A 25,510-nucleotide genomic window follows, 5' to 3' on the forward strand; every position below is an offset into this window, starting at 1 on the left:
GGAGAAGGGTCATATTAGACCATCCTCGTCACCTTTAGGTGCTGTTTTTTTTTGTGGCCAAGAAAGATGGTTCATTAAGACCGTGTATTGATTATCGTTCCCTTAACAAGATGACGGTTAAATATCAGTACCCGTTACCTCTGATGTCTGATTTATTCTCCAGGGTTAAGAGTGCCTGCTGGTTTACTAAGCTTGACCTCAGGGGGGCGTATAATCTTATTCGCATCAAGCACGGGGATGAATGGAAGATGGCAATTAATACTCAGGAGTGACATTTAGAGTACCTGGTGATGCCTTTTGGGCTCACTAATGCCCCTTCTGTCTTCCAGTCCTTTATTAATGATATTTTCCGTGACTTTGTGGATAGGTTTTTGATCATCTATCTGGATGATATTTTGATCTTTTCTAGTGATTGGGATTCTCATGTGTAACACGTCTGGACTGTGTTCCGGATTTTGAGGGAGAATTCCCTGTTTGTTAAGGGATCGAAATGCCTCTTTGGTGTACAGAGGATTTCATTTTTGGGATTTATCTTATCTCCATCGACTATTGAAATGGACCCGGCCAAGGTACAGGCCATTTATGATTGGGTTCAGCCTACTTCTTTGAAGGCCCTCCAGAAGTTTTAGGATTTTGCTAATTTCTATCGTAAATTTATAGGTAATTTTTCTGGTATTGTCAAACCACTGACTGATCTGACTAAGAAGGGCGCTGATGTGCTGAATTGGTCTCCTGATGCTATCTCAGCATTTCAGGAGCTTAAGCAGAGATTTACTTCAGCTCCAGTTTTACGGCAACCTGATGTCTCACTTCCATTTCAGGTGGAGGTAGATGCTTCTGAGATTGGTGCAGGAGCTATTTTATCCCAAAAAGACCTGGTGACTTCTAAGATGAATCCCTGTGCCTTCTTTTCTCGAAAATTCTCCCCATCTGAACGCAACTATGACGTGGGAAATCGGGAATTGTTGGCCATGAAGTGGGCATTTGAGGAGTGGAGACATTGGTTGGAGGGAGCTAGACATCAATTTGTGGTCCTCACCGATCACAAGAATTTGATTTATCTGGAGTCGGCCAAACGCTTGAATCTTAGACAGGCTAGATGGGCCTTGTTTTTCACGCGTTTTAATTTTGTGGTCTCTTTTCTTCTGGGCACTAAGAATGTTAAGGCAGACGCCCTTTCTAGGAGTTTCTTTGCCGATTCTCTTAGTGTGACTGAGCCTACTACCATCCTAGGTGAGGGGGTAGTTATTTCTGCCATTTCGCCCGATTTGAGACGCGCCCTGGAGGAATTTCAGAGGATAAACCTGAGTGTTGCCCTATGGGAAAATTGTATGTTCCTGACCAGTGGAGAAAGAGAGTGATGTCTGAAATTCATTGCTCCGCATTGGCTGGTCATCCAGGTATTTTTGGTACCAGAGATTTGGTGAGTCGGTCCTTTTGGTGACCTGCCTTATCTCGTGACGTCAGGAATTTTGTACAGTCCTGTGGGACTTGTTCTCGTCTCAACCCTGTTCTCATTCTAGTGGGTTGCTGATGCCCTTGCCGGTGCCCAAGAGGCCATGGACCCATATCTCAATGGATTTTATTTCTGATCTTCCTGTCTCTCAGAGAATGACTGTTGTCTGGGTGATTTGTGATAGATTTTCGAAGATGTCCATCTTGTATCACTCCCAAAGTTGCCATCTTCCGCTGAGTTGGTGCCCTTGTTTTTACAACAGGTGGTTCTATTACATGGGATTCCTGAGAACATTGTGTCCGACAGAGGAGTCCAGTTTGTTTCCAGATTCTGGAAAGCCTTTTGTTCCAATCTGGGAAATCAGTTATCCTTCTCCTCTGCATTTCATCCCCAGACCAATGGACAGACTGAGAGAACAAACCAGACCTCGGAGTCTTATTTGAGATGTTTTATATCTGCTGATCAGGATGATTGGGTCTCATTTTCACCCTTGGCCGAATTTGTGCTGAACAATAGAGCTTGTTCTGCTACTTTGATGTCACCCTTTTTCTGTAATTTTGGGTTTCATCCTCGATTCTCTTCAGGGCAAGTGGAATCTTCATCCTGCCCAGGTGTGGACACTGTGGTTAAGAGAATGCAGCAGATATGGGACCAAGTGGTGGATAAATTGTCACTCTCTCAGGAAAAGGCCCAGCGATTCTTCAACCAACATAGGACCATTGGTCCCAGGTTTAAAGTGGGTGATATGGTTTGGTTGTCGTCTAAGAATATTCCTATGAAGGTTTCATCTCCTAAATTTAAGCCAAGATTTATTGGTCCTTATAAGATTTTGGAAATTCTTTATCCTGTTTCGTTTCAATTGGCTCTTCCAGTTACGTTCAAGATCCATAACGTATTTCACAAATCTCTGTTGAAGAGGTTGGTTGAGCCAGTGGTTCCTATGGCAGCACCTCCTGACCCTGTGTTGGTTGAAGGCAATGTGGAATATGAGGTAGAGAAAATATTGGATTCTCGATTGGTTAGACGGAGACTCCAGTATTTGGTCAAATGGAAGGGTTATGGTCAGGAGGATAATTCTTGGGTCTCTGCCTCCGATATTCATGCCAATAGATTGGTTCATGCTTTTCACCGGGCCCATCCTGATCGGCCTGGTGGCGTGGATGAGGGTTCAGTGACCCCTCCTCAAGGGGGGGTACTGTGGTGAGTTCATTCTCTGGTTCACCAGTTGTGAGTTCTCCTTCCAGACTCCCTCTGGTGGTAACAGGAGGTAGTGAGGCTGATTTGATTGGTGGAGATCTGCCACCTGAGAATGAGGATGACGATTGGACCTCAGGAGTCTCAGATTGGATTTAAGACAGCCGACGCCCTATTCAGTTGCTGGTGATTCCTTCTGGCTTGTCAGCTCTTGGTTTTCAGCTCTGTTCCAGTCATCTAAAGCTAAGTTTTTCTGCTAATGTTCACACTTGATTTTGTTGGTCTATTCAGCTTTTTGGTGTGGTCAGCCAGCCCCGGCTGGGGGCTGTGCTGAATTTCCATTCTTATTTATCAGTATTTTGCCAATTTGCTTTTTGTCCCTTACTAGTTTGGTCTCTTTTTGCTCTGTCTCAGAAAATTTCAGAGTGCTGATATAGTGGGAGAAGTCTAGTGACTTCAGGGTTAATTTTTCCTATCAGAAGTTTTGGACATTATTTTTGGAGGGTCTTTTGCAGGTTGCAGACAGTGTCTTTCCTTTCCTCTCTAGTTAGTTTGGGCTCCATCGTTTGCTCAGCCTATTTTCCTGCCTGTGTTTGTGCCTTCATCTTGTTTCACTGTCAATACATGTGTGGGGGCTATCTATTCCTTTGGGGTCTGCTCTGGGGCAGTTAGTTTTCCCCTTTTCATGCTTCAGGCTTATTTAGTCCTCCAGCTGTGACGAAGCATCTAGGAACTTCGTAGGTACGCCCCACGGCTGCTGCTAGTTGTGTGGTAGGATCAGGGATCTGTAATCTGCATAGTTAGCAACCTCTCTGGTTTTCTGTGACTTAGCTTGTTTTGCTTTTTTCTCCTCGGTGACCCATTCATAACAACGGAGCAATGAATTTCAGACATTACTCTTCTCCTCCACTGGTCAGGGACATACAATTTTCCCATAGGGCATCGTTCAGGTTTGTCCTCCTAAAATTCCTCCAGGGCACGTCTGAAATCGGGTGAGATGGCAGAAAGAACTACACCCTCAGTTAGAATGGTTTTAGGCTCGGTCACATCAAGAGAATCCGCACAGAAACTGCTAGAAAGGGCGTCTGCCTTAACATTCTTAGTGCCCGGAAGAAAGGAGAACACAAAATTAAAGCGCATGAAAAACAAGGCCCACGTAGCCTGTCTAGGATTCAAGCGCTTGGCTGATTCAAGATAAATCAAATTCTTGTGGTCGGTGAGGACCTCAACTTGATGTTTAGCTCCCTCCAACCAATGTTTCCACTCTTCAAATGCCCAATTCATGGCCAACAATTCCCGATTCCCTATGTCATAGTTACGTTCAGATAGGGAAAATTTCGAGAAAAGAAGGCACAGAGATTCATCTTAGAGGTTACCGGATTTCTTTGGGACAAAATGGCTCCTGCACCAATCTCAGAAGCATCTATCTCCACTTGAAATGGGAGTGAAACATCAGGTTGCCGTAGAACCGGAGAAGAAGTGACTCTCCGCTTAAGATCCTGAAATGCCGAGACTTCCTCTGGAGACCAATTCACCACATCAGCTCCCTTTTTGGTCAAATCCATCAGTGGTTTAACAATACCAGAAAAATTACTTATAAATTTATGGTAGAAATTAGCAAAACCCAAAAACTTCGGGAGAGGCATCAGAGAAGTGGGTTGAACCCAATCATAAATGGCCTGTACCTTTGCCAGGTCCATTTCAATAGCAGATGGGGACAAAATGAATCCCAAAAACGAAATCCTCTGTACACCAAATAGATATTTTGATCCCTTAACATACAGAGTATTTTCCCTCAAAATCCAGAACACAGTCCGGACATGTTCCACATGAGAATCCCAATCACTGGAAAAAATCAAAATATCATCCAGATAAATGATCAAAAACTTATCCACAAAGTCCCGGAAAATATCGTTCATAAAAGATTGGAAGACAGAAGGGGCATAAGTGAGCCCAAAAGGCATCACCAGGTACTCAAAATGTCCCTCCGGAGTATTAAACGCTGTCTTCCATTCATCCCCATGTTTGATGTGAATAAGATTATTTGCCCCCATGAGGTCAAGTTTGGTAAACCAACAAGCACTTTTAACTCTGGAAAATAAATCAGAAATCAGGGGTAACGGGTACTGATATTTAACAGTGATTTTGTTAAGGGAACGATGGTTAAAACGTAACCTTAATGAGTCATCTTTCTTGGCCACAAAAAAACAGCACCTAAAGGTGAAGAGGATGGCCTGATATGACTCCTTGATATAAGATCGCATAGCATCATATTCAGGTACCGATAAGTTGAAAAGCCGACCCTTGGGAAATTTACAACTGGGCATTAACTCAATTGAGCAGTCATAACTCCTATTAGGAGGCAAAGACGCGGACTTACTCTCACTAAATACATCAGAAAAATTAGCCAAATAGTCAGGAACATCATGAGACTGGGGAAAGGTGAAGAAAACAGGACTGTCACTAAGAACACATTGACAACCCCAACTCACCACAGACACAGATTTCCAATCCAAAACAGGATTATGAGTTTGCAAGCAAGGAAAACCCAGTACAATAATATCATGTAAATTGTGCAACACCAAAAATTTACAATTCTCTTGGTGGTCTGGGGTGACCCGCATTATCACCTGGGTCCAAAACTGGGGGTTTATTCTCCACCAAAGGGGTAGCATCAATGCCCCTCAAAGGAACAGGGGTCCGCAGGGGCACCATGGGAAAACCACAACGTTTGGCAAAGTCAAAATCCATCAGATTCAAAGCTGCTCCTGAATCAACAAAAGCCCTAGCAGAAAATGTAGACAAGGTAACCACCAAAAGGAACTTAGGCTGTACACTGCCCACCGCAAATGAGTGAGCAAAAAGTTTTTCTCGTTTAGGGCACACAGAAATAGTAAAAGAGGCGTCCTCACAAAAGAAGCACAATTTATTACGCCTTCTAAACTCTTGACGTTGCGCCCTAGACAAAACCCTATCACATTGCATGGGTTTAGAAGTTTGTTCGAAAGGCAGCACCGCCTTTCGCGTAGTTTTACGTTCACATAAACGTCGATCAATTTGAATGGCTATTGACATAGAGTTGTTAAGACCAGAGTGGCAGGAAATCCCACCATAACATCTTTTACGGTTTCTGCCAGACTTTTCCAAAAGAGAGCTGCTAGGGCATCATCATTCCATTTAGTAAGGACCGCCCACTTTCAGAATTTTTGACAATATAACTCTGCAGCATCCTGACCCTGGTTCAATGCCAATATGGTTTTCTCAGCTTGATCAATAGCATTAGGTTCATCATACAACAAGCCCAGGGCTTGAAAAAACACATCCACATTAGCCAGAATAGGATCTCCAGGTGTCAGAGAAAAAGCCCATTCCTGGGGATTGCCGTGCAGTAGGGAGATGACAATTTTAGCCTGCTGCACCGAGCTCCCCGGTGAGTTACACTTCAAAGCAAGAAATAATTTACAATTATTTTTCAAATTCAAAAATTTTGACTGATCCCCGGAAAACACATCAGGAGTAGGGATCCTTGGTTCCACAGCAGATGATTGAGCAAGATAGGCCGAAATTCCCTGCACTTCAGCAGCAAGCTGCTCAACACGATCGGACAATTGCTTAGCCTCCATTAAAGAAAAAATCCTCCTACGGCCCCAGAGAAAAAGAGGAAAAAATATATAACAAAATTTTGACACTTTTTTTTTTTTTTTACAATTCTTTCCTTCTTTCGAGTACCCTAGAGTCTACAGTATTGGCTGGTAATTCTGTTATGAACTGGTCACCGAGAAGGATGGCAGGAATAGGCTAGGCCACCAGGAAACCAGAAAGGTTGGTAACTTAGCGGATTGCAGACCCCTAATCCTAACAACACAACTAGCAGTAGCCATGGGGCGCACCTACGATGCCCTAGACACCTCGGCACAGCCGGAGAGCTAACTAAGCCTAAAGCAAGAAAGGTGAAATCTAAACTGCCCCGGAGTAGAACCCCAAAGGAATAGATAACCCCCAAACATATATTGTCGGTGAGACAAGATGAGACACAAATGCAGGCAGAAAATAGACTGAGCAAATGATGGGGCCTAAACTGACTAGATAGGATAGGAAAGGAAAGACACTGTCTGCAATCATGCAAAACCCTAAAAAATCCAACACGTCTGATGTGCAAAAAACACTGAGGTCTCACAACTTCTCCCCCACTATATCAGCATTCTGGTGAGAACTGGCAGCAAAGCAAAAGAGACTAATATAACAGGGGACTGAACAAACTGACACAAGCTGTAAAATATGGAGCGAGGTCCAGCACAGCCCCAGCAGGGAGCTCGCTGAACCCTCACAGCAAGGCAGAAAGAGGCAAAACCAGATCAGATGCAAAGGATTAGCAAATGAACAACTTAACTGAAAAATGCAGGATCAGACAGGAGACAGCAGACCTCAGAATGCACAGGGAGAAACTAATCACCAGCAGCCACTGAAGGAAGCCTGTTCACTTAAATACTCCAGTCAGTAACCCCAGATTTCCAATCATCATCATCAGGTGGCAGACTTCGGCCAGCTCCACTACCTACAGTAACCACCAGAGGGAGCCTCAACTCAGAAGTCAAATCGAGAGAGTTCACAACAGTAGGGGCTGTGGTCCATAAAGTCACCACACCTATCAGCTTGCTAGCAGCGCCCTGAAGTACGCTCACTAGGCTAGGGGCCGTGACCCTTTGAGACCAAGTTTCTACCCCACCTGACGTCTGTCAGCGTGGAATGAGTCCCATGGGGAGTACGCTCCAACCATGTCTCAGAAGAACCAACTTTCCTTTTAGGGAGCTTTCTGAAAAGCCGATCCGTCCAGCAACACCTGCTGACTAGAGCTGCTCTGGACACGTCCGTCTCCTTCCCTCCCTCTGAGGGAATCCGACCTAACGTCCTTGTAACCTACAATTCTCCCTTTCTCAAGCTATGCTCCGCCCACCTCCCAACACCCTTTGTGTTCCAAAGCATGGTCCATAAAGGGTGCTCTGCTATTCTACGTGTGTGTGGGATGTGGGATGGAATTGGTCGGGTGTCTCCACCTTACCTGGTTGTGGGATACCACACCTCTGGGTGAGGTGCAGCATCTTTGTGGCGACTGGACCCTTAGGGGCGCCACACCCATATATAGATTATGGTGTGGGATGCTTTTTTATTTTATTTTTATTACAGGAGATTGAGGGCTTCACATAGATTAGGTGTGGTTGTAAGTATGGTTTAATTAATAATAATATAGGAGTCTGTGCATTTATTTCAATTAAAGAATTTTTTACTGGGTGTCTGTGTTTTCTTTACAATTTGACTATGGGGTTAGTAATAGGGGAGTCTTATTGATGTCTCTCCATTACTAACCTAGGGGCTTGATGTCACCTGATGTGCCAGAACTGGTGCATCTTAGAGATGCACCTTTTCTGGGACAACTGAGAGCTGATTTTTTTAATTTGGGGGGTAGTTCAGGATCCATAGCCCCCTTTCTAGGCTATTAACATCAGCCCAGAGCTGTCTGCATAGCCGTTGCTTGTTATTAATTATAGGGGTACCCTACGTCATATTTTGGGAGGTATTCCTAATTTTAATAGCCAGTAAAGGCTAAGTATACCGCTGTGAGCTGATATTAATAGCCTGCGAAGCTCCAGGCTATTACCCCCTAGGCAGGCAGAAAGAAATGTGCCTGCATAGGAGTGAGGTTGAGGGACACTGCGTGGATGACGCAAGTACGCATCATCAACAAAAAGCAGGGAAAGAGGACTACAATTGAAGAAAGACAGGAGATCAAGACCAGAAACGCCTACCGGACCAGAGCACGACATCTGTTGGAATAATAAAAGGTCTTTTTTCAGATTTTAACAGCATTCTAGTATGCTCTAAAAAGAAGCCTTAAATATGGTTCACCAACAAATATAATAAAATAAATAAAATAAATTCTACACATTCAAATAGTAAAAATGTTTCTATATGATTTGCAAAACAGTATGCTTAACCCCTTCACCCCCAAGGGTGGTTTGCACGTTCATGACCGGGCCAATTTTTACAATTCTGACCACTGTACCTTTATGAGGTCATAACTCTGGAACGCTTCTATGGATCCCGGTGATTCTGACATTGTTTTCTCGTGACATATTGTACTTCATGTTAGTGGTAAAATTTCATTCAAATAACTTGCGTTTATTTGTGAAAAAAATGGAAATTTGGCGAAAATTTTGAAAATTTCGCAATTTTCCAACTTTGAATTTTTATGCCCTTAAATCACAGAGATACGGCACACAAAAAACTTGATAACTAACATTTCCCACATGTTTACTTTACATCAGCACAATTTTGGAACCAAAATTTTTTTTTGTTAGGAAGTTATAAGGGTTAAAAGTTGACCAGCGATTTCTCATTTTTACAACACCATTTTATTTTTAGGACCACATCACATTTGAAGCCACTTTGAAGGGTCTATATGATAGAAAATACCCAAAAGTGACACCATTCTAAAAACTGCACCCCTTAAGGTGCTCAAAACCACATTCAAGAAGTTTATTAACCCTTTAGGTGCGTCACAGGAATTTTTTTGAATATTTAAAAAAAATGAACATCTAACTTTTTTTCACAAAAAAAATACTTCAGGTTCAATTTTTTTATTTTACCAAGGGTAACAGGAGAAATTGGATTGCAAAAGTTATTGTGCAATTTGTCCTGAGTACGATGATACCTGAATTGTGGGGGGGAACGACTGTTTCGGCGCATGGCAGAGCTCAGAATGGAAGGAGCGCCGTTTGACTTTTTCAATGCAAAATTGGCTGGAATTCAGATCGGACGCCATGTTACGTTTGGAGAGTCCCTGATGTACCTAAACAGTGGAAATTCCCTACAAGTGACCCCATTTTGGAAACTAGACCCCCCAAGGAACTTATCTAGATATGTGGTGAGAACTTTGAACCCACAAGGGCTTTACAGAAGTTTATAACGTACAGCGGTACAATTAAAAAATCATATTTTTTCCACAAAAATGATCTTTTCACCCCAATTTTTATTTTCCCAAGGGTAACAGGACCCTAAAAGTTATTGTGCAATTTGTCCTGAGTATGCTGATACCTCACATGTGGGGGTAAACCACTATTTGGGCGCATGGCAGAGCTCGGAAGGGAAGCAGCACCATTTGACGTTTTTGGCTGGAATTGAGATCGGACATCATGTCGCGATTGGAAAACCCCTGATGTACCAAAACAGTGGAAACCCCCCACAAATGACACCATTTTGGAAACTAGACCCCATAAGGAACTTATCTAGATGTGTGGTGAGCACTTTGAACCCCCCAGTGCTTCACAGAAGTTTATAACGCCCGGGCGTGAAAATAAAAAATTTGTATTTTTTCCACAAACATGATCTTTTAGTCACCATTTTTTTTATTTTCCCAAGGGTAACAGGAGAAATTGGACCCCAAAAGTTGTTGTCCAATTTGTCCTGAGTATGCTGATACCCCATATGTGGGAGAAAACTACTGTATGGGCACACGTCGGGGATCGGAAGGGAAGTAGTGACGTTTTGGAATGCAGACATTGATGGAATGGTCTGCGGGTGTCATGTTGCCTTTGGAGAGCCCCTAATGTACCTAAACAGTGGAAACACCCACAAATGACCCCATTTTGGAAACGAGAACCCCTAAGGAACTTATCTAGATGTGTGGTGAGCACTTTGAACCCCCAAGGGCTTCACAGAAGTTTATAATGCCCGGGCATGAAAATAAAAAAATCGTATTTTTTCCACAAACATGATCAATTAGTCCCCAATTTTTTCATTTTCCCAAGGGTAACAGGAGAAATTGGACTGCAAAAGTTGTTGTCCAATTTGTCATGAGTACGCTGACACCCCATATGTGGGAGAAAACTACTGTATGGACACACGTCAGGGCTCGGAAGGGAGGCAGTGCCATTTTGGAATGCAGACTTTGCTGGAATGGTCTGCGGGTGTCATGTGCGTTTGGAGAGCCCGTGATGTACCTAAACTATTGAAACTCCCCACAAGTGACCCCATTTTGGACACTAGACCCCACCACGGAACTTATCTAGATGTGTGGTGAGCACTTTGAACCCCCAAGTGCTTCACAGAAGTTTATAACGCTCGGACATGAAAATAAAAAAATCATTTTTTTCCACAAAAATGATATTTTTGCCCCCAATTTTTTATTTTCCTAAGGGTAACAGGAGAAATTGGACCCCAAAAATTGTTTTGCAATTTGTCCTGAGTAGGCTGATACCCTACATGTTGGGGTAAAACACTGTTTGGGCGCATGGCAGAGCTTGGAAGGGAAGGAGCACCATATGACTTTTTCAACTCAGAATTGGCTGGAATTGAGATCAGACGCAATGTTGCATTTGGAGAGCCCCTGATGTGCCCAAACAGTGGAAACCCCCAATTCTAACTCCAACCCAAACCCCAACACACCCCTAACCCTAATCTCAGCCCTAACCCTAGCCCTAACCCAAGCCCTAACCCTAGCCCTAACCCTAACCCTAACCCTAGCCCTAACCCTAACCCTAATGGAAAAATGGAAATAAATACATTTTTTTAATTTTATTATTTTTCCCTAACTAAGGGGGTGATAACGGGGGGGTTTGATTTACTATTTATGGCGGTTTTTATTTTTGGCAGCTGTCGCACGCTAAAAGACGCTTTTTATTGTAAAAATAGTTTTTGCATCACCACATATTGAGAGCTCTAATTTTTCCGTATTTTGACCCACCGAGTCATGTGAGGTCTTATTTTTTGCGGGACGAGTTGACGTTTTTATTGGTACCATTTTCGGGCACGTGACATTTTTTGATTGCTTTTTATTCCGATTTTTGGGACGCAGAATGAACAAAAACCAGCGTTTCATGAATTTCTTTTGGGGGAGTGCGTTTACACCGTTCCGCGTGCGGTAAAACTGATAAAGCGGTTTTATTCTTCGGGTCAGTACGGTTACAGCGATACCTCATTTAGGTCGTTTTTTTATGTTTTGTCGGTTTTATGCAATGAAAACTATTTTATATAAAAAATAATTATTTTTGCATCGCTTTATTCTGCGAGCTATAACTTTTTTATTTTTTCGCTGATGATGCTGTGTGGCGGCTCGTTTTTTGCGGGACAAGATGACGTTTTCAGCGGTACCCTGGATATTTATATGCGTCTTTTTGATCGCTCGTTATTACTAGAGTTGAGCGACTTTTGGTTTTTTAGGGTCGAGTTTCGTTTCGTGAAACCCGACTTTTCCAAAAGTCGGGTCGAGCAAGATCGTCCGATTATAGGGAAAAGTCGGGGTCATCCCGAAACACGAAACCCAATGTAATTCAATGGGGAATAAAAGTCGGCAGTGAGAGGAGGACAGGAAACACACCTACAGTGCCCATTTGAATGCCAAAAGCATCAATTCTTCTTACTTAAGCTTGTCAACCTTAATTAACTTCATAATACAAGTTACGCACTGAAAAATGGGGGTTATTTGGCTAAAGTTGTGGGGGGGTAGGGCTGGCTCCAGGTTTTCATGTGCCCTGGGCGAAAGAGCGCCCCTTTAACACATACCACAACTCATCATGCTCCGATACGGCAGAGAAATAGCGGTATAGTACAATGAAAAATACTTCACTTTTTACATCTCATGACGAGGCCCATCTATTTCTCCATACAGAATCATTGGTCCCATATAATGTTTGAAACAGTATATGATGAGCTCCACATAATGCTACAGTATATGTTGGTCCCCATGGATGAAGCTCCACTGTCTTATGGGCCCAAATAATGCTCCAAACATAATGGGCCCCATTTCTACTGCTTTAGTGTATAATGGGCCCTGTAAATGCTGCTCCAGTGTCTGATGTCCACCTTTGGAATGTTCCAGTGTATGGTGGGCACCATCTATCATTCTCCAGAGTATAGTGCTCCCCAAAAATTGCTGTCCCAACATTGAAAACAATCAAATAAGTCTCCTCGCTAGGGAATCCCAGTACTTGTCTGGACTCCTCGTCGTCCCCATCTTCCATCTCACTGCACAGTATTTCAACTTTGCAAGTGCTGTGATCCTGAGCAAGCAGGGGGGGGCCCACTCGTTGGCGACGGCACTGGCACAGGGCCCCTGATAGTACGGTGGTGTGTCTGATGGCGGGTGGGCCGAACCTGAACTTTCATCTGCAGCTTCCTCTTTGTCACCGTGTAAGATGGAACTGTATATGGGAAGGGTAACCTGAGTTTCATCAGGGTCAGATTCAGGCCGAGTAGCGTGCGAGGGGAATGTAGTGGTCTGGGTCAATGTACCAGCAGATTCATCGAGCAGTGGCTGGGCATCAGTGCACTTGTGTCGCCCCCAGGAGTACGGTCGCCACAGTGGCATTACCTTCTTCCTAGGGAGTGTGATGTCATGCTTGGGAGCAATGAACGATCTCTCTAGCAGGTTAACTGATTGGGCGGCGTTATTCCCACGAGTCATGACCCTCCAAACAGTGTTCATGAACGCAAAGTGTTTGTTTTACGTGGGCAGTATGGTTGCAAAGCTGAACCTTAAAGGAATGTCCAGAAGGGCACCACCAGGAGTGGAGCCTACGGTTAAATTCGACTCCACCTGGGAAACCTCAACCATGCCAGCTACAGAACAGATGCACACATTGCAAACTTAATTCCGTTAACGAACGAGACTCCGTCATGCCCCGCGGTCCGAGTCTGGCTTACTAGAGGGACACGTGAGGCTCTGGCATATGAGATTGGCCAATAACTGGTGTGTCATGCCATTACATGTCCGTGGCTGCATGTGCACTACACTGAAAAGGCCAGCGTTTGTCGCTTACAGGTGCAGATAACCCGCTGAACAACGTTAGTGATGGGGATCACTGATGACAATTATTACCCGCAAACAATGATTTCCCAGTAAGTGCAGGTCAACCGCAGTTCCGGAATTAGGCCTAACCGTCATTCCTGAAAAAATGAAAAACTTACGTGTGCAAACCACAGGTGCTGTAGCTTGCTTAACAGCTCGCCAGCCGTTCTCACACCCAGTATGGATTGCACGTGATTGCACAAAGGTTAGAAAGGGTACCGTATCCCTGGATAACATGTATGGAAAGCGTACACATTCAAAATATATGTCTATACATCAGGAGGCAGGCTCAGACGGTCTTAGGCCCAGTATGGATTGCACGTGATTGCACAAAGGTTAGAAAGGGTACCGTATCCCCGGATAACATGTATGGATAGCGTACACATTCAAAATATATGTCTATACATCAGGAGGCAGGCTCAGACGGTGTTAGGCCCAGTATGGATTGCACGTGATTGCACAAAGGTTAGAAAGGGTACCGTATCCCTGGATAACATGTATGGATAGCGTACACATTCAAAATATATGTCTGTACATCAGGAGGCAGGCTCAGACGGTGTTAGGCCCAGTATGGATTGCACGTGATTGCACAAAGGTTAGAAAGGGTACCGTATCCCCGGATAACATGTATGGATAGCGTACACATTCAAAATATATGTCTATACATCAGGAGGCAGGCTCAGACGGTGTTAGGCCCAGTATGCATTGCACGTGATTGCACAAAGGTTAGAAAGGGTACCGTATCCCCGGATAACATGTATGGATAGCGTACACATTCAAAATATATGTCTGTACATCAGGAGGCAGGCTCAGACGGTGTTAGGCCCAGTATGGATTGCACGTGATTGCACAAAGGTTAGAAAGGGTACCGTATCCCTGGATAACATGTATGGATAGCGTACACATTCAAAATATATGTCTGTACATCAGGAGGCAGGCTCAGATGGTGTTAGGCCCAGTATGGATTGCACGTGATTGCACAAAGGTTAGAAAGGGTACCGTATCCCCGGATAACATGTATGGATAGCGTACACATTCAAAATATATGTCTGTACATCAGGAGGCAGGCTCAGACGGTGTCAGGCACAGTATGGATTTGACGGCCCAGATTACACAGCGGAGGAGCAGGGAGAGGTAAAGATTGCAAATGCTGGGGCCCTGCCCAAGCAAGGGGGGCCCACTCGTGGGCGTCGGTACTGGCACTGGGCCCCTCATAGTACGGCGGTGTGTCTGACGGCGGGTGTGCACCACCACCGTCAGAGACACTTGATTGCACTATGAGGGACCCTGTGCCAGTGCCCGCACCCAAGAGTCGGCCTACCCACCTGTCCAGGGCAACGGCACTCGCACGGTGTCGTGCGCTAGGTGGTGACCCCGGCCATGGGGGGGAGGCAGCACAGTTAAGGAATTTTAGAAAGTGGCATATGTTGATGTTGGACATTCAGCTGATGCAAAAGGCGAAATAGGTGAAGTCCCAGGAAGAGGTGGACGAAAGCAAGCCATTTTTCTGTCACCCTATGTGTCATCAGTGGAAGGTGGGACAAAATCCTTGGAAACCCATGCATGGTTCATTTTAATGAAGGTTAGATCATCCACATTTTGGGTTGACAGACGGGTCCTTTTTTCTGTCAGGATTGATCCAGCTGCACTGAAGACTCTTTCCGATAGCACACTTGCAGCTGGGCAAGCGAGCTCCTGTAAGGCATATTGGGCCAATTCAGGCCAGGTGTCCAGTTTAGCGGCCCAATCGTCAAAGGGGAATGACCTGTGTGGGAGAACATTGATATGGGAGGAAAAGTAGTTTGTAACCATAGTTGACAACTGCTGTCTCCTGTCACTTTCCATCGATGCAGTATTACCAGTTGTGTGAGCGGTATTTGAAAAATCAGTCCACAACATTGTCATGAAACCCCTGTCTCCAACGCCACTTCTGCTGTGTGCACCACGAACACCTCTGCCAAGCTGCCCCCGGCCCGTACGGCTCGTGTGAGAACCATCACCGCTGCTGTGTGCTGGGAATGCCTCAAGCAACCGATTTACCAGAGTTGCTTGTTTATTAGCCAATATTAGGTCAAGGTTCTCCTGTGGCATGATGTTTTGTAATTTGCCTTTATAGCGTGGATCCAGGATGCTGGCCAACCAGTGGTCGTCATCGTTCATCATTTTGGCAATGCGTGGGTCCCTTTTTAGGATCTGCAAGGCATAATCTGACATGTGGGCCAATGTTCCCGGTGTCAATGATGCACTGCGAGTGCTGGGTGGAGGAGCACTTTCTGGCAAATCCACATCCCTCCAGTCACGCACAAACCCTGTACCAGACCTTGCCACACCAACATTTTCACTTGCCCCACGAGATGCATCCTCCTCCCCTAAGTAATCACCCCCATCATCATCCTCCTCCTCCTCTTCTTCCTCCACCTCGTCCAGGAGAGGTCCCTGAGCAGACAATGGCTGAATGTCATCAAGGATTCCCTCCTCCTCTTCCTCCTCATCAACATTGGCTGCTGACGCCTGCTCCTTAAGGTGTGCCAAAGTTTGCATGAGCAGACACATAAGTGGGATGCTCATGCTTAGGATGGCGTCGTCTGCGCTTACCAGCCGTGTGCATTCCTCAAAACACTGAAGGACTTTATAGAGGTCTTTCAGCTTCGACCACTGCACACCTGTCAACTCCATGTCTGCTCTCAAAGTGCCTGGCCGTGTATCCTCCCACAAATGCATTATGGCCTGCCTCTGCTCGCACAGCCGCTCCACCATGTGCAGGGTGGAGTTCCACCTTGTTGCAATGTCGATAATGAGGCGGTGGTTGGGAAGGTGGAGCAATCGCTGCAGCTTCTGCATACGAACGGAGTGTATAGGCGACCGGCGGATGTGCGAGCACAGTCTTCGCACCTTCTGGAGCAGGGCTGTTAACTCCGGATAATTTTTGAGGAAGCACTGCACCACCAGGTTCAAGGTGTGAGCCAAGCAAGGTATATGGCTGAGTTTTGAAAGGGCTATGGCTGCCACAAAATTACGGCCGTTATCACTAACTACCTTGCCTGCCTCAAGATGTACACTGCCCAGCCATGACTCAGTTTGTCGCTTCAAGTACTCGGCCAGCACCTCGGCGGTGTGTCTGTTGCCCAAACACATCATCTGCAACACAGCCTGCTGACGCTTTCCACTAGCTGCTCGATAGGGGGACACATCGTGTGCAACAGTGGCAGCTGCAGATGGAGTGCTCGTACGACTGCGCTCTGTGGACGAGCTTTCGCTTCTGGAGGAGGAGGAGGAGGAGGGTCGAACGCCTACAGCCAACTGTTTCCTATAACGTGGGCTAGGCAGCACTGTCCCACCACGGCTGTCCCCTGTGGACCCTGCATCCACCACATTAACCCAGTGCGCAGTGATGGACACGTAACGGCCCTGGCCATGCCGACTGGACCATGCATCAGTTGTGAGGTGCACCTTTCTGCTCACTGACTGCTTGAGTGCATGGACAATGTGGTCTTTCACATGATGGTGGAGGGCTGGGATGGCTTTGCGAGAGAAGAAGTGGCGACTGGGTAGGTCATAGCGTGGTACTGCATAGGCCATGAGTTCGCGGAAAGCTGTGCTTTCCACCAACCGAAAGGGCATCATCTCAAACGAGATTAGTTTGGCAATGTGGGCGTTCAAACCCAGTGTACGCGGATGAGAGACTGAGTACTTTCTTGACCTACTCATAGTGTCTGGGAGGGTGAGCTGGACTTGAGAGCTGCATATGGTGGAAGTAGCGGTGGACAGGGCGGACTGAGAGAGGGTTGATGATGGTGATGGAGTTGGTGTTCTTTCTGATGGCCTAGAATCAGTCTTTCGTTGATATAACAGTGGGATTCCCTGACTGCTGTGGCCTTGCAACGACACCTCAACATTTGCTGCTGTGCTAACCGGTGGGCTTACAGTGGGGGAAACAATGTAGCGTTGCTGACTACCTTCGTTGTGATCAGTTGCACATGTGGCACTTGAGGTTTGGTGTTGTGTCCATGCTTGCAAGTGCATGCTGGTTAAATGTCTAAGCATGCAACTGGTATTCAAATTTTTCAGATTTTTCCCTCGGCTAAAGGTCTTTGCGCACTTCTTACAGATAACCTTGGCCTGATCATGAGGATTTTGGTCAAAAAAGTGCCACACTGCACTCTTCCTACTTTGGCAGACATTTTGCGGCCTAGCACGCTGTGATCTTTTGACCCTCTGGACAAACTGTCCAGCAACTCTTTTGATGTTTGGAACCTGTCTTTGGAGTGCTCCGGGCCTGCCAGATAACAGCTGTTGCGATGTCGATGTCTGCTGTGGATGCTCCTCATCTGAGCTATTGGAAGCAGCACCCTCTTCCCCCAATGGATGCCAATCTGGGTCAACAACTGGGTCATCCATCACCTCCTCTTCTATGTCATGTGCACCTTACTCTGTGTCACCGTGTATGGTGGTATAGTGTGCGGGAAGGGGCACCTGAGTCTCATCAGGGTCAGAATCTGGCTCTGTACACTGCAAGGACAATGTAGTGCTCTGAGTGAATGTACCAGCAGAATCATCCATCAGCGGCTGTGCATCAGTGCACTCCATGTCAGATTCATCTTGGCCTGGGTAATTCACCATTTCACTTGATAATCCAGGCATGGTATGTGAAAACAGCTCCATGGAGTAATCAGTAGTATGGCCTGCGTCATCCTTCAATCTTGGTTGGGGTGAAGGACACAAGGAAAGGTGTGGTTCATGAACATGAGCCTCCAATGACGACTCAGTGCTTTTACTTTTTACAACTGAAGAAGAGGAGGCGATAGAGCTGGAGGCTGTCAGCAATGTAAGACAAAACTTTTTCCTGATGCTCTGGCTTTAAAAGCGGTTTGCCAACTCCTAGAAAACTAAGCGTTCGAGGCCTTATGTAGCCAGACGATGACGCAGGCTCAACAACTCCTGCATTCGGTCCTATTTTGCTCTTGCCACTACCATCAGATCCACCACCAACACCATCATTACCAGCTGCCAACCCCCGCCCAATTCCACGGCCTCTTCCACCAGCTTTCCTCATTTTTGGTAGAAATGTAGACAAAATCAAACAAACTATATAGTAATGTAAAACAAGGTACAAGGTGTCTATAGGACAGGGGAGATTTTGAATTTCTGCAGACACTTGTGGACACTGGACACTTTTGGATTGTGTGAGGCCCACTGATATCTGAGCGCTATGTGACAGGCTCGATGGCACAGCTGTGACAAAAGTGACTAGAAGATAAGGGAGATTTTGAATTTCTGCACACACTTGTGGACACTGGACACTTTTGGATTGTGTGAGGCCCACTGATATCTGAGCGCTATGTGACAGGCTCGATGGCACAGCTGTGACCAAAGTGACTAGAGGATAAAGGAGATTTTGAATTTCTGCACACACTTGTGGACACTGGACACTTTTGGATTGTGTGAGGCCCACTGATATCTGAGCGCTATGTGACAGGCTCGATGGCACAGCTGTGACAAAAATGACGAGAGGATAAGGGAGATTTTGAATTTCTGCACACACTTGTGGACACTGGACACTTTTGGATTGTGTGAGGCCCAATGAATATCTGAGCGCTATGTGACAGGCTCGATGGCACAGCTGTGACCAAAGTGACTAGAGGATAAGGGAGATTTTGAATTTCTGCACACACTTGTGGACACTGGACACTTTTGGATTGTGTGAGGCCCACTGATATCTGAGCGCTATGTCACAGGCTCGATGGCACAGCTGTGACAAAAGTGACGAGAGGATAAGGGAGATTTTGAATTTCTGCACACACTTGTGGACACTGGACACTTTTGGATTGTGTGAGGCCCAATGAATATCTGAGCGCTATGTGACAGGCTCGATGGCACAGCTGTGACCAAAGTGACTAGAGGATAAGGGAGATTTTGAATTTCTGCAGACACTTGTGGACACTGGAACACTTTTGGATTGTGTGAGGCCCACTGATATCTGAGCGCTATGTGACAGGCTCGATGGCACAGCTGTGACCAAAGTGACTAGAGGATAAGGGAGATTTTGAATTTCTGCACACACTTGTGGACACTGGACACTTTTGGATTGTGTGAGGCCCAATGAATATCTGAGCGCTATGTCACAGGCTCGATGGCACAGCTGTGACAAAAGTGACGAGAGGAAAAGGGAGATTTTGAATTTCTGCACACACTTGTGGACACTGGACACTTTTGGATTGTGTGAGGCCCAATGAATATCTGAGCGCTATGTGACAGGCTTGATGGCACAGCTGTGACCAAAGTGACTAGAGGATAAAGGAGATTTTGAATTTCTGCACACACTTGTGGACACTGGACACTTTTGGATTGTGTGAGGCCCAATGAATATCTGAGCGCTATGTGACAGGCTCGATGGCACAGCTGTGACCAAAGTGACTAGAGGATAAAGGATATTTTGAATTTCTGCACACACTTGTGGACACTGGACACTTTTGGATTGTGTGAGGCCCACTGATATCTGAGCGCTATGTCACAGGCTCGATGGCACAGCTGTGACAAAAGTGACGAGAGGATAAGGGAGATTTTGAATTTCTGCACACACTTGTGGACACTGGACACTTTTGGATTGTGTGAGGCCCACTGATATTTGAGCGTTATGTGACAGGCTCGATGGCACAGCTGTGACAAAAGTGACGAGAGGATAAGGGAGATTTTGAATTTCTGCACACACTTGTGAACACTGGACACTTTTGGATTGCGTGAGGCCCAATGAATATCTGAGCGCTATGTGACAGGCTCGATGGCACAGCTGTGACCAAAGTTACTAGAGGATAAGGGAGATTTTGAATTTCTGCACACACTTGTGGACACTGGACACTTTTGGATTGTGTGAGGCCCACTGATATCTGAGCGCTATGTCACAGGCTCGATGGCACAGCTGTGACAAAAGTGACGAGAGGATAAGGGAGATTTTGAATTTCTGCACACACTTGTGGACACTGGACACTTTTGGATTGTGTGAGGCCCAATGAATATCTGAGCGCTATGTGACAGGCTCGATGGCACAGCTGTTACCAAAGTGACTAGAGGATAAAGGAGATTGGATTGCTTTTGAAAAAGCAGTTTGCAGAGCAGTTGGTAATCAGCAATGCCAGCCTGTCAGGAAGCCTTAAAAGGCAGCCCAACAACCAACACCACTGATACACCACAATATAGCCTCCCCTTGCACTGCACACACAGTGACTGGTGTGTTGTGCAGGCCAAATCGCTAGCATCAGAAGCAGTTTTTTTTTCTTCTCAGCAGGACAAAAAAAAAAAATGGGATTGCTTTTAAAAAAGCAGTTTGCGGAGCAGTGGGTAAACAGCAATGCAGGAATGTCAGGAAGCCTTAGAAGGCAGCCCAACAACCAACACCACTGATACACCACTATATAGCCTCCCCTTGCACTGCACACACAGTGACTGGTGTGTTGTACAGGCCAAATCGCTAGCAGCAGAAGCAGTTTTTTTTTCTTCTCAGCAGGACAAAAAAAAAAATTGGGATTGCTTTTAAAAAAGCAGTTTGCGGAGCAGTGGGTAAACAGCAATGCAGGAATGTCAGGAAGCCTTAGAAGGCAGCCCAACAACCAACACCACTGATACACCACTATATAGCCTCCCCTTGCACTGCACACACAGTGACTGGTGTGTTGTACAGGCCAAATCGCTAGCAGCAGAAGCAGTTTTTTTTTCTTCTCAGCAGGACAAAAAAAAAAAATTGGGATTGCTTTTAAAAAAGCAGTTTGCGGAGCAGTGGGTAAACAGCAATGCAGGAATGTCAGGAAGCCTTAGAAGGCAGCCCAACAACCAACACCACTGATACACCACTATATAGCCTCCCCTTGCACTGCACACACAGTGACTGGTGTGTTGTACAGGCCAAATCGCTAGCAGCAGAAGCAGTTTTTTTGTCTTCTTCCCTGCCTAACGCTCTCCCTACAGAATCAGCAGCAACCTCTCCCTATACTGATATCGGCAGAAGTAAGATGGCGGTCGGCGTGCACGCCCTTTTATACCCCCTGTGACGCCCACCAAAGCAAGCCAATCACTTGCATGCCCTTCTGAAAGATGGTGGTGACCCCTGCCTATGTCATCACGTTGCCCACAGTGTCCGTGGATCCTGATTGGCTGAAAAAGAGCGCAAAACAAACTTTTGAAACGCGACTTTGGCGCGTAAGTCGCCGACCTCGTGGCCGACCTCATCCTAGGGTCGGGTTTCGTTTCATGAAACCCGACTTTGCCAAAAGTCGGCGACTTTTGAAATTTTTCGACCCGTTTCGCTCAAGTCTAGTTATTACACTTTTTGTTTGGCAGTATGATAATAAATCATTATTTTTTGCTTCGTTTTTTATTTTTATTTTTTAAGGGGTTCGCTAAAGGGGTTAACTAATGGGACAGTTTTATAGGGCGGGTCGTTACGGATGCGGCGATACCTAATATGTGTACTTTTATTGTTTTGGTTTTTTTTTATTTTCAAAAAATGAATTTATTGGGGAATATTTTTTTTTTTTTTACTAATTTATTTGGCGATTTTTATAAAATTATTTTTACACATTTTTTTAATTTTTTTTTAACTTTATTACATAGTCCCTGGTGGGACATCACTGTCCTGCGACAGATCGCTGATCTGTCATATCACAGATCACTGTGACAGATCAGCAATCTGTCACAGGCATTGAAGAAGACTTCCTCTTGCCTGCGCTTTGCAGGCACTGAGGAAGCCAGCTTCCTCCAGGCCCCCGAAGGCCCCGTCGCCATCTTGGATTCGGGGGCCTAGAGGAAAGGAGCCCCCCGCAGCAGCGCTGCACATTGCGCTGCCGTGGGGGGCTCAGGGAAGCACCCCCTCGGGGAAGCACCTCCCTGCCGATGCTTTCCTTTAACTCCCGGTACACCGCGATCATGTTTGATCGCGGTGTGCAAGGGGTTAACGTGTCGGGGGTGGTCCGTGACCGCCCCTGACACATTGTGCCAGGTGTCAGCTGTGATAATCAGCTGACACCCGGCCGCGATCAGCGGCGCTCACCACGTGGGCGCCGCTGATCGCGGTAGACGTACTATCCCGTCCATGGGCATAGGGGTCCTTGTCCCATGGACGGGATAGTACGTCGGATGTCAGGAAGGGGTTAAACATGCACACTCTGTCAGGATTCTAAACATGCTGTCCCAGGAAAGATGGGTGTACGCTGCGCTGCTGATGGAATTCCAAGACACAATGCAATAGTAAGTGAAATTTATTAAATGGTTACAAGTCGACGCATTTCGAAGTTATCCTCAACTTCTTCTTCAGGACATAACCTAATAGATGCTTATACCTCTGGTGGTTATATATAAACGAGATGTGGGCCCGATGCTATCGCATCGGGAGAGCAGTGACATCACGATGGGGGCAGTTCTGTGGCTATGGAGGTGGCAGTCCACCCACCTCCATGCAGTCACAGCCGACAGGAAAGACGGTGGCTTGCGGCCTGTGCTGGCGATGGGGTGCGGCGTCACTAGAGGGCGCCCGCACCCCATCTCCAGCACAGACTGCAAGCTGCGGTCTTTCCTGCCGGCTGTGACTGCACGGAGGTGGGTGGGCAGGCAGCAGCGGGTCCTAGCTGAGGTCCGGCGGCGGGACCTGGCAGCGATCCGGCGACGGGTGTTGGCGGGGATCCGGCGGTGGGTCCAGCAGCGACATGGGTGTAATGGTGGTGTCCTGCTGGTGGCACTGCGAAAGGGCCTGGTACCACCAGCGGGTGCTATATTGGAATGCCCATCACTTGGTTATTCCAATATGGCGGTCGGCGTACTTCCGATGCAGCCCTGTGGATTGTGGGATTCGAGGACGACCGGATGGAAGAGGATCACAGACAGTTTTAGGTAAGTATATAATAGATGATGTTGAAATATATGTTCATACGATTAAATAAAAACCCCTCTCATTACATCCCCTCATTTCACCCCTCTCATTATACCACCTCATTATACCCCTTTCATTATACCCCCTTATTACTCCTGCATCATTACACCCCTCATTATACCCCCTCATTACACCCACTCATTATACCCTCTCATTACACCCCCTCCTTCCCTCCTTATGGCCCTTTCATTATACCCCTTCATTAGACCCCTCTTAATATAGCCCTCTCATTGTACCCTTTCATTACACCCTCTCATTATACCCCCTGTAGGGATTCTACTCACTCAGGTGTGGTGGGAGACAGACAGGAGGCAGGTTCCTATAAAGTTCATGTGGTTTATTATGTCATAAACCCTTCAGGTAGCAAGTAATAAAGCAAATAGCCTTCAGCTTAGGCAAAAACAAACAAAACATCCGTTAACTCAGGCTCAGTCCTGGAGCTTCAGTACACATGGGAGGCTTAGCCCTCCCCAACTCCAGCCCCTGGTTCAGAAGCAGGCCACATTATAAGGGTGTAGCCACACCCACGAACCCTTTGCCACGCTACCTACCTTCCCCCTCTGCCGAAAGCCATGGGGCTTGGCACTTTCACCTACCAGGCAAGGGATTCTTGAGAGGGCATCGGCATTCCCGGCCCTATGCTCTACATGGAAGCTGAAGTCTTGTAGGGCTAAGAACCAGCGGGTGACCTTAGCATTCTTACCCTTTGTTTCCCTCATCCATCTAAGCGGGGCATGGTCGGATATTAATCTGAACTTCCGTCCCACCAGGTAGTATCGTAATGTATCCACTGCCCATTTTATGGCCAAACATTCCTTCTCTACAACTAAGTAATTGTTCTCACAAGAAGGCAACTTCTACTCAAGTAGAGAACAGGATGCTCCTCCCCACGTATCTCTTGGGAAAGGACTGCTCCTACCCCGACATCTGAGGCATCTATCTGGAGAACAAATTCACGTTTAAAGTCTGGGGCCACCAAAACGGGTTGCTTATATAAAGCTCCTTTCATTTCTTGGAAGGCTGACTCTGCCTCTTCTGACCAACTGACCATCACTGACTTTGTCCCCTTAAGCAGATCAGTTAGAGGTGAGCCATTGTGGTGAAGTTTGGGATGAACCTCCTGTAATAGCCTACGATCCCCAGGAAGGCTTTAACTTGCTTCTTTGACAGAGGCCTCGCCATGTTTGAATTGCCTCCACTTTATTGATTTGGGGTTTGATCTCGCCATGCCCCATTACATATCCGAGGTACTTGGCTTCTTCTCTACCCAAGGTACACTTCTTCGGGTGAGTCTCCCAGTCCAGGGTAAAGATGACGATATCATCCAGGTATGCAGCAGCGTATAGCTTATGAGGCACAAGGATTCTATCCATAGCCCTCTGGAAGGTTGCCGGAGCTTCCTGCAGGCCAAACGGCATCCGGACATACTGGAAGCACCCGTCTGGTGTGGAAAACGTCATCTTCTCCTTGACTTCCTGTGCCATGGGGATCTGCCAATATCCCTTTGTCAGATCCAAGGTGGTTATGTACCTGGCAGGTCCAAGTCTCTAGATGAGCTCATCAACGCATGGCATGGGATAAGTGTCGAACTTGGAGACCTCATTCAGCTTCCGGTAATCGTTGCAGAACCTCCATTCACCATCCGGTTTTGGGACCAGGACAATCGGGCTTGACCAGCCGCTCTTGGATTCCTCAATGACCCTGAGCTTCAACATACGCTGGACTTCCTTGGAGATTACCTCTCGACAGGCCCAGAGATTCGATAAGGCTTCATGTTCACCTGCACATGTGGCTCGGTTAGAACTTTGTGTTCCACAACCTTTGTGCATCCCGGCAACTCTGAAAACAGGTCCCTGTTTTTCTGGAGTAACTCCCGGCACTGCTGTTTCTGGGCCTTCGATAGTGTCTTCGCTATGGTAACCACTCCAACCTCCCCTGCTAGGTTGCCCAGCAGGCACGGAGTTACCGCTGGCTCTCTATCTTGCCACGGCTTGATGAGGTTGACATGGTAAACCTGGTATGGCTTCCATCTTCCGAGTTGGTGGATCTTGTAGTTTACATCTCCAAGCTTCTCCACCACCTCATACGGCCCTTGCCACTT

General features: G+C 46.4%; 1 protein-coding gene across 1 annotated transcript in view; it reads left to right on the plus strand.

Moving 5' to 3' along the window:
* Positions 1-25,510, plus strand: part of KISS1R (KISS1 receptor) — a 291,499-nt gene that overhangs the window by 198,451 nt on the left and 67,538 nt on the right. The window lies entirely within an intron of this gene.

Source organism: Dendrobates tinctorius, unplaced genomic scaffold, assembly GCF_039654945.1.
Source record: "Dendrobates tinctorius isolate UK_male_01 unplaced genomic scaffold, ASM3965494v1 ptg000011l, whole genome shotgun sequence".
Classification (NCBI taxonomy): Eukaryota; Metazoa; Chordata; class Amphibia; order Anura; family Dendrobatidae; genus Dendrobates; species Dendrobates tinctorius.